A 15617-nucleotide genomic window follows, 5' to 3' on the forward strand; every position below is an offset into this window, starting at 1 on the left:
ATGATTGTTAGCAGTTTTTTTTAGCAATTCAGTATTTTTAATTAAGCCATTTACGTTGTTTTATTCAGACATAATGCTATCGCACACTTAATAGACTATAGTATAGTCTAAACATATTTTTTATGTACTGGGAAATCAAAAAAACTCATGTGACTCGCTTTGTTGCAATCTTAGTTTTACTGCAGTGGTATGTAACCAAACCAAGCCATATTGCCAAGGTATGCCTTTATTAATTTCTCAGTGAAGCCTTCCCCGTTAACATTATTTGGAACTGATTCACTATCCACTCTAAACTCTCAATCCTTTTACCTCTTGTTTGTCCCCATGGAATTTAAAAATGCTTGATTTTCCTTCTTCCTCTATTAATCTGTCAATATACCTCTTCATTTATTAAATGTCTTATACTTGAAATGAAGCTCTATAAACAAGAATATTTACTGTATCACAGCATATATTATTCATTAATTAATAATTAATATTAACAATATTTAATTAATAACTGATAATTAATAACAATAAATTAATATTTAGTTAATAAATTATATTATTAATTAAAATTAATATTAAGCTCTATGAAACAAGAATATTTACTTGTGAGTCCAGGGACTTGTGAGTCCCTGGAAGAGTGCTTAATACATAAGATAGTCTCAATACATATTTGTTAACTGATTGAAAAGATTAATCCTATCTTGTTACCAAGATCTTCCCATGTTTAAAAAAACCATATAACATTTCTAATATTTTCATAGGACTCTAGTCAGCTGATATATCAAAATTAACTAAACTCCACTTTAATTTCCATTTAGGACATTTTGGACTTTTTATTACTTTTTTAATGAAGTCCTTGATGTTTAAGTTTTGGTATCAATAATAGCCTTAGGATGATCTTAGAAGCAGAATTCTAGGGTCAAATGGCATGAATGCTTGAAACATTTTGCCAACCTGCCCTTAAGAAACACTGATATAAATGTATACTTTCAACACAATGTATGAGGGTCCTCAATTTTCCACACTCTCAACAATGTTTACATCTATTTTCTTTTTAAATTTGTTGAGCATACCCCTGCCCCCAACCCATGACTAAAAACAGGTCAATGTGAGAGATAAAGTGATGCTTAAATACTTTTCCACTTAACAATTTCACTTACCGGAGTTGGATCAATCACAAAATCAATTACATATCCATGAATTAAAACTTGGTGTAATAAGAAAAGACTGCTTTATAATGTGATATGCCTCATTTAATTATTTCTTCATTAGACAATTCTAATGTGTTTTATTAGTCACACAACACTAAAGGGTATACAATATACTGAGTCTAGATGTACTATTTCCTTCTTTAATTTAGACTAATGAAAATGAGTTTTATCCCTCTTAAGTATATTCCAAAAAACTTTACTTATAAATAAAACCATTTTCATATTTCTAAATAAAGATGTAAAATAATTTGAAATAAATACATGGCTATAACATGAGTTATTGAATGTCTTATAAGTTCCATAAATCCCATGAGATTACAATTATTCACGTATGCATCAACCTCAGTTCTTAACACTTTTACCTACAAATGTAAGATATCCAGTAATCAATTTTAATTTTCCAATAATTCTCTATATAGATAGAAAGAAAACAATGTGTGTTTTTTAAGTTCAATGAGGCACAGCATTCTTTCTAGTAATGTCATGATCCAAGTAACAAATATGCATATCATGTTCTCCAGATTAAGTCAGACAATGTTATAGTTTTATGTATGTGTACACACATATATACATATAACAATACTAAATAATTTTATCTGATGTATAAGAAATTTTGCATCCAACCAAAAAAGGTCTTTCCATTGCTATTAAAGCAAAACAAAATTACCAATGTTTAAAAGAGAAATAATAGGGTAAAGAAACTTCTTTTCTTATTTTGTTACTAAGAACATTACGATATGAAAGGCCATCATTCATAAGATAAACATTCCCCACACCATGTAACAAATAGAATTATTATCACTGAATCTTTTGATTATACAATGACGTTTTAAAAATCAAATGATGTCATGTATTAGTTGTCCCTAGCAAAAGTTAGGGTGTAAATTACAAACAGAAACGGGCTATTTTCATTTTAAAGCAAAAACAATATTAATATGTATATATTAATATTAAAAAGAATAGACAATTTTTTGGTTATATTGATCAAAAAAAACAAATTAAAACTCTATTTAAAAATTAGGAATCTATTTAGAGACTTGATAATATCGCACTTAAATCTTGTCCTTGATTAGATCAATGTAACAGAGTCTAGACAAAGGAAAGTTAATCTTCAATTACCAGAATACGGCATGATATTAATTGAATTGGCCCTGGGCACCTACTAAATCTATTTTAGAGCAATATTTTGGATGGTATACCTTAAGGTAGCAGATTAAATTTAAAAGGATAATTCCATAATTACTACAATATCTACGTGTCAGAAGATACAAAATTTCATATATCATGGTATCAGATAATAGCTTCAGAGGTCCATATGGCTTTTTCTAATGTGTTGATAATAGAGGCACGTGGGGTTTCTGTTATTATCCCTTTGAAGTACGGACCACTTTAAGATGCACGATAGCAAACTTCATGAATTACTGGTATTAACCAACATGATAAACTCTTTTCATTTCACAAGCTGTCTACTCTGCAGTTGTACAGTGACTTTGACAGTCACTATGTCTTTGACTTCCAAATAATAACTGTCTTCCAAATGAAGACATTTCCCTTACCTCTCAAATTATTTTAGAAGTTAGTGTTGGCTTAACATTAGGAAGAAACATGTTTCATATTATAAGATCTTATACTTCAAAGGAGCTTCAAAGGTTCTGAAAATGACTCTGAAATATATTTCTCATTAATCTTTTGTATTCTCATGAGGCAAGTAGGTGGCAAATATCTCAACTGTGAAAAACCGAAACTAATGAAACAATTAGCTAATTTACTTGCCCTATGCTAAATACTGAAGCAATGAAAAGTCATAGTGTCAATCCTGGCACTTAACTGAAACTCTTATTTTGCATTCCATCGGTAAGAATTTTTATGCAGAGGAGAGTAAAGGAAGACAGACAAAAAATATCAGGAAATATGATACTCAACATAATTTACTTCATAAGACCCTGAGATTAATATTATTTCTTATTTAATTGATTGTGCTTGATGATGGTGATGGTGCTGAAACTTCAAAGAACTTATTTCCCTGGGTGGCCACAGTTGAGTGTAATCAGGGACACACTACAGGAGTTTGAATCCTACTTCACAGCAAAGCTAAAACCTCACAAAATCAACATGGTGTAATAACTCAAGAGAAGAAAAAGAAAATAAAAAGTGAAATTTCAACTTAAAATGGATCTATAAGCTGGCAATATGCCTGATTCTTAAAAGGCAATGAGAAACAAAGCAAACCTCTGGATCTCGGGCTGTCCAAGTATTATTTGCTGGATAAGTTATATTCTCCTGTTTTAGTTTTTCATCAAAAACTTTGGAAAAAAGAGTTTCTTCATTCTGTTTCATTTTTTTCTCCATATTCTCATAAAAATTCATTACAATGGTATGGTTGTTTAGTGGGAATACACCTGTAATTTATTGTTGAAAACGATTGTTCCTGTTCTCTATCTAGTTTTCCTGTGTAAAATAGCATAATAACTGACTTATCTTCATTTCCAGCAAGTGTTACTGCTTTAGAACAAGAATGCTGTTACTGATAACTAAGACCATCCAAATTTTAAAAATTAAAATTATTTTTGGAATTGTAAATGCTCAAATAAATGTTTATCTTTTTAATATAGCTTCTTTCTTTATATTTGAAAAAAAATAAAAATAATTCTGTACAACTGCCGTGATGTATATCTTCTATATGACTGATTTTCCAAATCAGGGTAAAGTGCCTTTCTCCTCTAACAACTTTAGCATGTTATGAGTTCTGTTTTTTTCCCTAATAGAATGCTGAATGACTTTATTAGCTTTAGTAAAACTCGTAAAATTGTCTTTGGTAAAATTAAGAGACATAACCCACCCTCCCCCAAAATCTTCTTACGTTTGAAAAAAATAACTTAAATCTTTTACTGAATAAGTATTTTCCTTTTTGGTTTTTGACCTACACACTTAAGAGAGTCAGGGTAAATGCAAATGTTGTTTACAATCACAGTAAGTCCTCACATAACATCATGGATGGGTTCTCGGAAACTGCAACTTTAAGCAAAATGATGTACAACACAGCAGGTCCTCAAATAATGTTGTTTAGTTCAATGTTATTTTGTTACAGCACTGATGAGAAAAATGGTTTTGTTATACATTATTTTGCTTAACTTTTCAGTCTCCAAGAACCTATCAATGATTCTAGATATTTTAATATGGAAACCTTAGAATTTTTTTCCTTATAGCTTTATAAGGACTTCTAGACTTACCTGGCCCATCAGTCACTTTTTCTAGGCACCGAGGAGTTGCACTAAGAAAAGAGGCATGTTTTCTTTTAGCCACTAAACTACGAGGTGGCATATATTTATGCTTAACTTGGGACATCTCATATGACTTGTGAACATCATAGCTGCCTGGCGCTGGAATAACCTGAAAAAAAATTTAATAGATGAGCGTAAATATATCTTATACAGAAAATATCCAAGAAAATATCAGATGGACGGTTACAGTAAGCAATGAGTAGAAAAATCCTAATACTTTTATTAAACATTAAAAATAGAAACTTAAAAAGGAATTCTTAAATCTAGCCTGCCTAATAAAAATGTAAATTTACTTGCCAAAATTAAAGTAAAATAAACACAAGTATGAACTTTAGGATCATATTCTTTAAAAAATAGCTTTCATGATATAGATCAAATATATTCAATTTAATCCTGAAAATCAAATTGCTTACAAGAATGAGAGCAATGATTACCTGTTTTCCTAAGCAGCAGAACTATTCCTGCTTTATTGTTGTAAGTGAACATTGTTTTACTTATTCTACAAAATGAGACTGCTTATTTCATCTTTAATAGATTACAATTAAGTTAGAAGGCTTCCTCTTTCATCATTTATGGTTCTTTATATGAACTGCAGTCATAGCAACATTTTTAATCAACATGAACCCACATGGATATTAATAAATATAATAATAATTAATTCTAAACTAAATGAAATATAAGTGCCATATATTTGCTGGACAAGTAATGCCTTAAATAATTAGCTAACTATCTCAGTGAAAACTTTTTTAAACTCATTTTCCTCAAATTATAACATATTCCTTTGAAATCTATTCACCTAGATTATGTATAAAGACAAAAACTTTTTAAGCGTTAATGATTTCCCAGTAGGCAGGAAAGTGTTATGGCTAAGCAAGTGGACTCTGGCACTAGACTTCCTAGGTTCCAAATATCTGCTGCTTACTAGCTATGTGACCTTAAGCAAGCCACTTACCCTCTGTGTTCCTGAGTTTTTGCATGTGAAAAGTGAGAAAAATGATAGTACTTATTTTATAATATTATTCTGATGATTAAATTAGTTAAAATGAGTAAAGTACTTAGCTTGGTACCTGTTTCTATAAAAGGGTTAAGTGAATCTTACTATTCTAGAAAAGCTAATTTCAATGCAAAAACAAAGCCTGACCAATCAGGGTTTGAGCTAACAGGGAAGTATTTTAAAGTTTCAAATAAGTCAAACAAATTTGGATACTGAGAAAGCATACTTTTGAAGTCCCTCTAGGAGCCATATTTTAGAAAACACATTTTTTCTTGTTCCTTATATCCATATTATCACCCTCAAGCATATGCTAACAACATTATCTTCCACTTCCAAAGAATCACAAAATATGGTAAGATCATGACTAGGGGAGGGGATTCTTACATGAAAATCCCACTTCTGGTTTGAGTCCCATGTTAAACATGAAATGTCATGATAGGTAAGTCATCTAAGAAATGCTGGACGCCATTTTCTTTTTGTCTGCATCAAGAGTATATACAGTAAGGCTAGGCTGAAAATAAGCAACAGAGGCAATATTTCCATGGATTATTTGTGTATCTTTTGGGGCTGCCTCTATGGTATGTGAAAAGAAACTGGAAGAGATTATAAAAACACAAAGAGATCCTGTGCATACAATATGCCTAGTGTAAATAGGAAAGCTTTGCGAAGATCTTGATTGTGCCTACTATACACTTTAGTTTTCTTATCAGAAGACATTATTGTTCCCATTTCCTGTAACACCCTACGTGGTGTCACCATCTATTTCTTCTTCCAGTGCCTAGACTGGATATAATTGATAAGTTTGGCTACTGCCACACAGAAACTATTTTTTTTAATAACTTGAAGCAAAGACAAGAAACTGCATCAGTGATCAGTGTTCTTCAACAATAGTTTGTTCACACCTGGAAAAGTTTGTCAAACTAGTTCCTTAAATTCCAGTAGATTCACTGCCTCTCTTACCAGTCCAATGTATACTACCTTTGTTCATGACCACCTGTTGCTATGCATATTTATTCTTCTCTGAAACTTATTCCCTTCTTGTCTACTTTACTGATGTTCCCTCCTCTTCCTACTCATCTTAAATTCTAATTTTATCTGACCAAGAGATTAACATTTCAAGTAAATATCCTAAGCTGATGATTAATAGGACAAATCTGAAACTCTGTCTAATAACAATAATTTAAACAACACCTATATACTGTATAGTACCCTAAACGAGCTGAATACCATTGTCAGGGAAAAATAGTATTTGTAGATGAGATCATCAAATTTGTTGGCGATTCTTTATACATCATAGAAAATAAAGAAGGGACATGAAGAATGGATATAATAGACATTTCTCATGGTTTTTTGGTGGTTTTTTTTTTCTCTTTTTGGCTTCTTGCATGACTTTTTTCTCATGCCAATATTTAAATCCTGTTCTTGCATTTGGGAAATTCCACATTATACAGCAGAGAATCTGGGTCCCAACACAAAAGCTAAAAATGTCTGGCTCTCATCTTCCTGGTCTCATTTTTTAGCTAGAACATGAATCCTGGTCATAGGCTTAGTGTCCTGACTTCCTCATCTGGAAAACCAAAGCCCTACCCTAAAATAACATAAAGAAGCATAGAATTCGTATGATTAATGTGCATAAAATTCTTAAAATGTTTTCTGACACATAAGGAGTAGCAGTGTTGGCTTTCATTGCTATCATCATTGTCATTGGCATTATTATCTTTATTAGGTATAGGACTTACGAACCCCTCAGTGATATCTCCCTTGCCTGAAGAGAGATGCTAATGGGATATCAAAAGGGAAGTCCCTAGTATTTTAAGCTACAAACAAATCAAAAGTAGTTAAGTTGTTGAGAATCACATAAAGACAGTGTTCCAGGAAGTTTAAAAAGAATTCACTGGTTTCAACCTACTTCAAAGGAAGGTGGGTCAGCCTGTTTGTATTTTGGCAAAACCATTTCACATACTTTGTGATTTTATTCATTTCTGTCAAGTCAAAGTCTCTATAAAATTCTACTTGCTCAATACCCATGCAATAACTCAATTAAAACTCAAGCCTGACTGACCTGTAACCCCAGAGACCAAGAGATCAACATTTCTTGGTCTGATTTCACACAAAATTCAGAATTTGTATGAAAAGGATTCAGAATTTCCAACTGAATGAAATTGGAAAAACTGTGAATTTGTATGAAATTGTGAGGTTTCAGGAGGTATGAAACCTCCTGATTTCATACAAATTCAGAATTTTTCCAGAATCAAGAGGTTTCAGGAGGCATGAAACCTCCTAATTTCATACAAATTCAGAATTTTTCAATTTCATTCAAGGCTCCCTGCTATTTTGACATATGAAATTTCATATACTCTCTGATCTCAGACATGTGAAACTGCATGTAGGTTCTGATCTTCAAAAACTTTGGTTACAAAACAGCAACAAGTAAACCCCTCAGCCACAGAAAGGAATGGAGCATTCAAACCTTAAATTGTCTCCCATGTTGTAGCATATTGCAAATAAAGATTGACCTCAAGTTTTAGTCTCAGAAAAAAATTTTCCTTTACCATGCAATGGTAAAAGATCTGGAAATATTTTTATTTCATATTCATTTTTGAATAATAGTTTTACTAAATATAGATTTTTTTGCTTGAAATTTTTTACTCTCAGCCTTTTGCATGTCTTTTCACTAATTTCTGACCTCCACTGATTCTGATGAGAAGCCTACAATTAGTGATACTGTTTCCACTATATAAGTTTCCTTTTTCTTGTTGCTTTCAAGATGTCACCTTTGTTCTCTTTCACTAGTTTGACTATAATGTGTCTAAGTGTGAATTCTCCTTAAATGTATTCACCTTGGAGTTCACTGAACTTCCTGGATTCATAGATTAGTGTTTTTTTATTACATTTGGAGAGTTTTCAGCAATTATATCTTCAAATATTTTTTCTGCTCCTTTCTTTCTCACCTCTCCTTCTGGGTCTTTTATTATCCATATGCTAAAATACTTGACATTGACCCACAGATCTCAAACTACTCGTATTGTTCAATCCTGTTCTGTGTTTCTCATATTCAATGATTTCTATTGATCTATCTTTCAGTTAATTAATTATGTCTTCTGCCCTCTCAAATCTCCTGAGTCAAGTTAGTAAATTTTTTATTTATGTTTTTGTACTTTACAACTCTAGAATTATTTTTGTTATTTTGTTTCTTTGCTTGCTTCTATTATCTATTAAGATTCTCTATTGGCTCACTGCTAGCATGTTTTTCTTTAATTATTTAATCATAAGTTCCATTAATTCTTTGAAAAAAATTAATAGCTGATATTTACATATCTAATAAGTTTTTTTTGAAAAGTGGACATTTTAAGATAAGATAGCAACTCTGGATTTTTTTTCTTTAATGAGATTTGTTGTCCATTTCACCTAAGTTTTCAAATTTCAAATTTGTTAATAATGCAAACTGTTTGCCTTTTGCTTTCAGAATCTGTAGAGATGTCCTTATTTTCATTTCTGAAATTTTTCATTTAAGCCATTTCTCATTTTTTCTTAGTAAGTAACATTATAAGGTGGTTTATTCTACTTGATCTCTTAAGATAGAATAGATCTATCTAAATAAATAGAATAGGTTTATCTTTACATTTGAATTTGTCTTTTTCTCCTTAAAGTTATTTATGTCAATATTTGCTTTGCATATATGTGGAGCTGTGCATACAAATCTAAATTATCATATTATTCTGGTTAATTAAACATTTTAAAACTATTGACTGACCATGACTGTTTACTTCTAAATTGCTTTTTGTTTTAACATATTTTATCTGGAATCAAAATAGCTACACCAATGAGTAAGTCTTGATAAACTATTACTGATAAACAGTACATTTTGATAAACCTCTGCATTAAATTTCAGAAATAGTAAAATTTTAAAATTATTGTTTGAAAGATAACAGAGATTGGTAATAATAGGAGGATTTTTATGTTAAATTCCAAAAAGTAGAAGAGACCTTCCTATGTAAATTGAGATTACAAGCTGTGTTCCATTTGCATAGCCATTTACTAAGTCTGGGCAAGGGCTAAAGACTGGTATTGTCACAGATTATTCTAAGAGAAAAAGAAAGAATTTGTGGGGCTTTTGAAAGTCACATAGTATAGCATGACTATGAGAGAATAAAGGCTGAGAGAAGGCAGCCTGAACTTCTGAACCTGAACCTCAGCCTAAACTCAGAGGAGCCTGAACTCATCATCACTGATTCTTTACTATGAAGTATTTATTGAATACTGAAGCAGGCAAAAGGATAGAGGTCTGGACTGGAAAGACAGAGTAAAATCTCCTGTAATCTAGTGATGCCTAGGAGACAAAGTCACACTAGAGCAATGACTGACAACAAATACAAGCTTCTTACTCAAGATAGTTGCCATATTTTGAATATAAATGGGATACAAAGCTAAAGTAGAAAACACTGAAGGGTGGAATATACGGGAAAGAAGGGAAAGGGAACTTCAGACTCTCAATCAAAAAACCAGGAAGGCCACCGGGTGCGGTGGCTCATGCCTGTAATCCCAGCACTTTGGGAGGCCGAGGCGGTTCGATCACGAGATCAGGAGTTCGAGACCAGCCTGACCAACATGGTGAAACCCCATCTCTACTAAAAATACAAAAATTAGCCAGGCGTGGTGGCATGTGCCTGTAATCCCAGCTACTCAGGAGGCTGAGGCAGGAGAATCGCTTGAACCCAGGAGGCAGAGGTTGCAGTGAGCCGAGATGGTGCCACTGCACTCCAGCCTGGCAACAGTGTAAGACTCCACCTCAAAAAAAAAAAAAAAAAAAAAAAAACAGGAAGGTAACATGGAAGGCACAGGACCACAAAAGCAGAGTGAAATCTCAGTCTTTGCTTAGGAGACAAACTCTTACTGGAGAGAAGGGCCTGCGACAATATGCAGTAGGTCTAGGTCTAATAGCAAGAGGTATATGAAAGAAATTCTTGCAATACACTAGAGTTAAAATTCTGAGCAATTAAACCAGAACTACTTCCTCTTTCAAGTTATGAAATAAATGTTCTTCCATTTCTGTGCATATATATCTTATAACTTGTTCTAGCTGTTATTTCATAGTTAAGTATATTCTAGTCTAAAATTTTATTTCAAATTCTTAAATACATAATTTTAAGTCATATAGAACTTCTTTTATAATGAAACTTGTCATTATCATTGAAGTGACTTAAGAAGACTTCAAACTTTCAATCAAAACTTTCAAGCAAAATCTTTAACCAAATACATATGGTGAAAAAATTTATAGGCTATAAATATAGTTATGTTTGCCTAAATATTCAGAAAACTTTGTTTAAGCAATTTGCCAATCTGCTTATCCAAATTACTTAAATTTGGTTCTATAAAGAAGAAAGGCATTTCAGATGATAATCAAATTATCTTTGTTTTACATGTTGCAAATTATAATTACTAAGGTCATCCTTGCCATTTTAAGCATCTTTAATATTCATCATTGTAAACATATGCCTCGTAAAATACATGACTTAGAAAGGAATGTGTTATTTTGATAGGAAAAAGTATTTTAATATAGATATAAAATTATAGTATTAATTGTAAGTAATACATAAAAATGGAAAATACTGACTTTATTTCCATCTTCTCGTGGCACACTGGAAAAGACCATTTAGGCCAATGCTGTTTTATGAAAGGAATTAGAATTGACTGGAAAACATGATACTTCAAAGCTCAGTAAAATAATAACAAAAAGTGCTGATAGTCAAAATCACAAAGGGAATAACACAACAGACTTAACCTAATTCCTGCAGCATAACATTATACCAATCATATTTGAATCACAAAGTTTCAATTGTGTTCTGGACATTTGCACATCATTATCCTCAGAGAGCCTTAAAATAAAACTATTATCTTCCCTTACCTGCAACTACCAAACAATGTGTTCTTTCCTCATTGACTTACAAAAATTCTTTATTTAGCCAAGCCTAAAAACACAAAGCTAGCTTTTACTTTTGTTCACCTTTCTCTCGCATATCTAAAAATGACCAAGGTTATATCTATTGTAACCTCTCTCACCTTAGACTTTTCTGTCCTTTACTACCAAAAAGATCCTGGCATGAGCTCCAAAATACTTATTACGTGGCAGTTGTACTAACTGCTTATTTTGGCTTTAGGTCTTCTAGTCCCCAACCATTTGCATGCTAGTAGCCAATAAACTGTTGTACTAAAAATGACATAAACTGCTAAAAACCCTCATTGGATCCCCAGTGCCTATGGGAAAAACTTTCAGGAAACTCTCCTTGGCATCCAAAGCCTCTTTTCAGTTTGAAGGCAAATTTACAACTGTAAAAGCCAGTTCAAGTAGTATCTCTTTCATTAAGCATTTTTGAGAACCCTAGCTAGAAGTGATATCTTACCCTTCTGAATTATTTTATTATTCATTATTTGCATAAATACATAAACATAAATAGCACACTGAACAAATATACCATACATATTTGAAATTTACTACTTTGCTTACATAAGGGCAAGAAAAAGCTGTCTGATGAGAAGGAAGACAAAATTTCTTCAGATAAGATTCAATTTACCCTTCAAATTTATGGAGTAATTTTTCCATTATTCTCTCAAATTAGTGAAAAATGACAGTAGGAATCTAGGGGTATACAAGCTCCATAATATCATCAAGTATTTATAGGTCCTTTCATGTTTTTTGCTGCATCGTATTTAGGTTGTGACCCTCATCCTTATATTCTCTCAAGATATTGACTGTAGCTCCTGTCATAATGTTTTTATTTCAAAAATAAAGCAGAGAAAGGATAAAAATCAAAAATTGTTTAACAACTATAAAAGCCTTTTCTGAAGTCTTTTCTGAAAGCTAATCTAGTGACTTCTATTTTCTTTGCATTGGTTAAAACTGTGCCAAATAACTACCCTCAAGCTGCAAGGGAACCCCAAAAAAGTAGCTGCTTTACTTGGGCACATTGATATTCTAAATAAAATTGGGTTCTGTTAGCAAGAAAGAAAGAATGAATGAATACTGGGTAAGAAACTAATAATCTCAGTCATAATAGCTCTCTGTTTTTGAGGTCATTACAACTGTAAAAAATTAACTCACTTCAGAAACTATGTGTAATATTGAACTATCTTTGTCAAAAGCTTTCTGACCAGGGTTTATTCATTCACTTTAGTCTCTAATTCTTGTTAATCCTTTGGGTCTCAAATCTTCCCTGAATTCATTAGCTCTTTCAGCTCTGATATGTTCTCAGAATATACAGCTCTTAAGTTTGCAGCAGTTATTACATTTGCAATTAAACAAGTCTCTAATGACTTGTTTAATATCACCCATCACCACAGGAATGAGAGAGCTCCTTGAGTGTTCAGAAAGCCTCTATTTTGCACACCATTGTATCTCCCACAATGGTAAATGTCTTTGCAAACAGTAAGTGATTGACACATATTTTTTAATCAATGAATGAATATGTCAGTTATAAGCGCATGAATGAGTCTAACAGTATCTGTCTACCTTGAGGCTTTCTTTTTGTTTAGCCTTGTTGTTAAGTTCTTCCATGACAGTAGGGCTGACACTATGCCTTGAAAGTATTTTCAACCCATACAATGCTTAAATTTACCTCACATGTAATCAGTTCTATATTCTTTATTTAGCAAAGCCTAAAAATACAAAGCTGGCTTTTACTTTTGTTCACCTTTCTGTGTTGTATAAATATTTTTCAAATATTGCTTTTGCTAAAGATGTTCCTCTTTCTAATAAAGGTGGATATAATTCATAATATCAGAAACGATATAGAAGTAGAAATACGTCCATTAAAACTTTGATCAAGTACTAACTTTCACAAAATCATTACAGAGTGTCTCCAGGTAGTTAAATTTGATTAATATTTAATGTGAGATGCATTTTCTTCTCTTTGCTATCAAAAAATACACTTTGACTTTTAATGCTTAAGTTTTCATGACCACTTTTGACATTAGTTTTATAGAAAAAAATGTGTATCTCAGCATATTAAAGTAAAATACAAGAACAGAAATGGCCTATATAACCTTTCTCTTCCAGCAAATGCTAATGCTACTGAGGCAGAGAATAAGCAGATTATCTCCAATTATAATAGCTCTAATTGACATAATATCCATTCTTCAGAGTTCTACTTTTAGTCTAAAAGTTAATTCTTTTGCAATGTTGAATGTAAAGACAGAGAAATTCTTTAAAAAGGACATAATTGCTCCTAGTACCAGTTGAACAGATTTGGATATGGCATTAAAAATCACCTTGATAAACTTGAAGTAAATTTTGAACATGAGTTGTGAGAGATGTGTGAATTTAAATAGCAGAGTTAGGAAAATTATTCATTAACCCTAGAGAAATGTCTACAAGTAGGATTCCAATCAATTTATGTTCATACTTTTTAAAATCAAATGAATCTTAACGTCATCTACTTTGGTTCAGTATGGCAAGAACTATCCCTTGTATATAAATAGGGACCATTTTAAGGTAGTGCTACTAAAATACCACAGAACTTGAAGTCAGAATTGCTGGGTTATATTTATAGCCTTATTATTAACTTTTAAGAGGCCCTCAAGAACCTCACCTGCTCATTTACACCCCTCACCATGAAGTATGTGGAAGGACACTGTGCACAAGGCATTTCTCTGTATTCTTTATCCTGTGAGATTGTCAGTGAGACGAATTGTAGAACTATTCATATTTGGAAGCTGCCTCCAAAATAGTAAGGGTAATGGTTGGCAGGATGATCCAGCCTTGCTTTTCTAAGTTATAAATATCTCAGCATCCCATTACCTACTTCAAAAACAATTATGTAGTTATATTGAGACTGAGAATAATAATGGTGATAACAGGGAGAAATACACTATGCAAAAGGTAAAGAGAAAGGAGAAAAATCAAGATGAGTAAGACAAGGTATGGAACAACAAGAAAGGAACATTGTCTAGACAGAGACATATAGATCCCCGATAATATTTACCATACTCCCGTGGTAACTATGTTTCCCATGTTATGACACATAGATTGTAGATCTCAATAGAAAAAGGCAAATTGCACATTTGAATTGTAGGAAATCTAATTATTCTACACTAATGTTCCTATAAATTAACATATTTCTTTTTTTTTTTTTTTTTTTGAGACAGAGTCTCACTCTGTCACCCAGGCTAGAGTGCAGTGGCGCGATCTCGGCTCACTGCAAGCTCTGCCTCCCGGGTTCACGCCATTCCCCTGCCTCATCCTCCTGAGTAGCTGGGACCACAGGCGCCCGCCACCGCGCCCGGCTAATTTTTTGTATTTTTTTAGTACAGACGGGGTTTCACCGTGGTCTAGATCTCCTGGCCTCGTGATCCGCCCATCTTGGCCTCCCAAAGTGCTGGGATTACAGGCGTGAGTCACCGCGCCCTGCCAAATAAATATATTTTCTAATGAATGAAATATATTTTCAATACTCCCATCTGTTGCCAGATTTATAGTGCTTATGTGACACCAAAAAATTGTGATAGTTCATGTATACGTATGTAACAAACCTGCACATTCTGCACATGTATCCCAGAACTGAAAGTAAAATAAAAAAATTTTAAAAGAATATTGAAAAAACAGAATTGTGCAAGTTAGCTTACATTTCATGTCAAATTCAATAGCACATTTTTTAGTGACACTAAATGTTTCTTGATTAAATAAACAAAAAAAGAATAAAACATTCAATAAAAAGGCTCTAAGGGCACTATTACTATTTCCCAGCATCACACATTTAAAAGCTATAATTATCTAAAAACATCCAAAATACTTTTAACTTCATACGAATCAAAAAGAGATCATCTAAAAAAATTGTGAATATCCTTACTTCTTCCTTCCCTTCTCTTGAAGAATTTGGTAGGCTGTTTCCCCTGTTGTATAAACAAAATGCTACAGAAGTGATACTGTTTTTATTTTTTTATTTAGAAACTGGGTCTCATTCTCTCACCCAGGCTGGAGTGCAGTGACATGATCACAGTTCACTGCATCCTCAGACTCCTGGGCTCGAGAGCTCCTCCCACCTCAGCCTCCTAAGTAGCTGGAACTACAAGCACAGGCCACCATGCCTAACTAATTTGGGGCTTTTTGTGGGGAGTTTTGTGTGTTTTTTGTTGTTGTTGTTTGTTTGT

At 32.6% G+C, this 15617-nt stretch overlaps 1 protein-coding gene across 3 annotated transcripts in view; it reads right to left on the reverse strand.

The window, feature by feature from the left end:
• The window catches only part of STPG2 (sperm tail PG-rich repeat containing 2), a 672078-nt gene that overhangs the window by 373731 nt on the left and 282730 nt on the right, over positions 1-15617 (reverse strand). For all 3 annotated transcript variants that reach the window (XM_063705437.1, XM_063705439.1, XM_063705438.1), the window contains one exon: positions 4430-4589. The gene's annotated coding sequence lies outside the window, so the exon portion shown is untranslated. The remainder of the gene's footprint in view (positions 1-4429; positions 4590-15617) is intronic.

The sequence above is a fragment of the Gorilla gorilla genome, chromosome 3 (assembly GCF_029281585.2).
Source record: "Gorilla gorilla gorilla isolate KB3781 chromosome 3, NHGRI_mGorGor1-v2.1_pri, whole genome shotgun sequence".
NCBI classification, from domain to species: domain Eukaryota; kingdom Metazoa; phylum Chordata; class Mammalia; order Primates; family Hominidae; genus Gorilla; species Gorilla gorilla.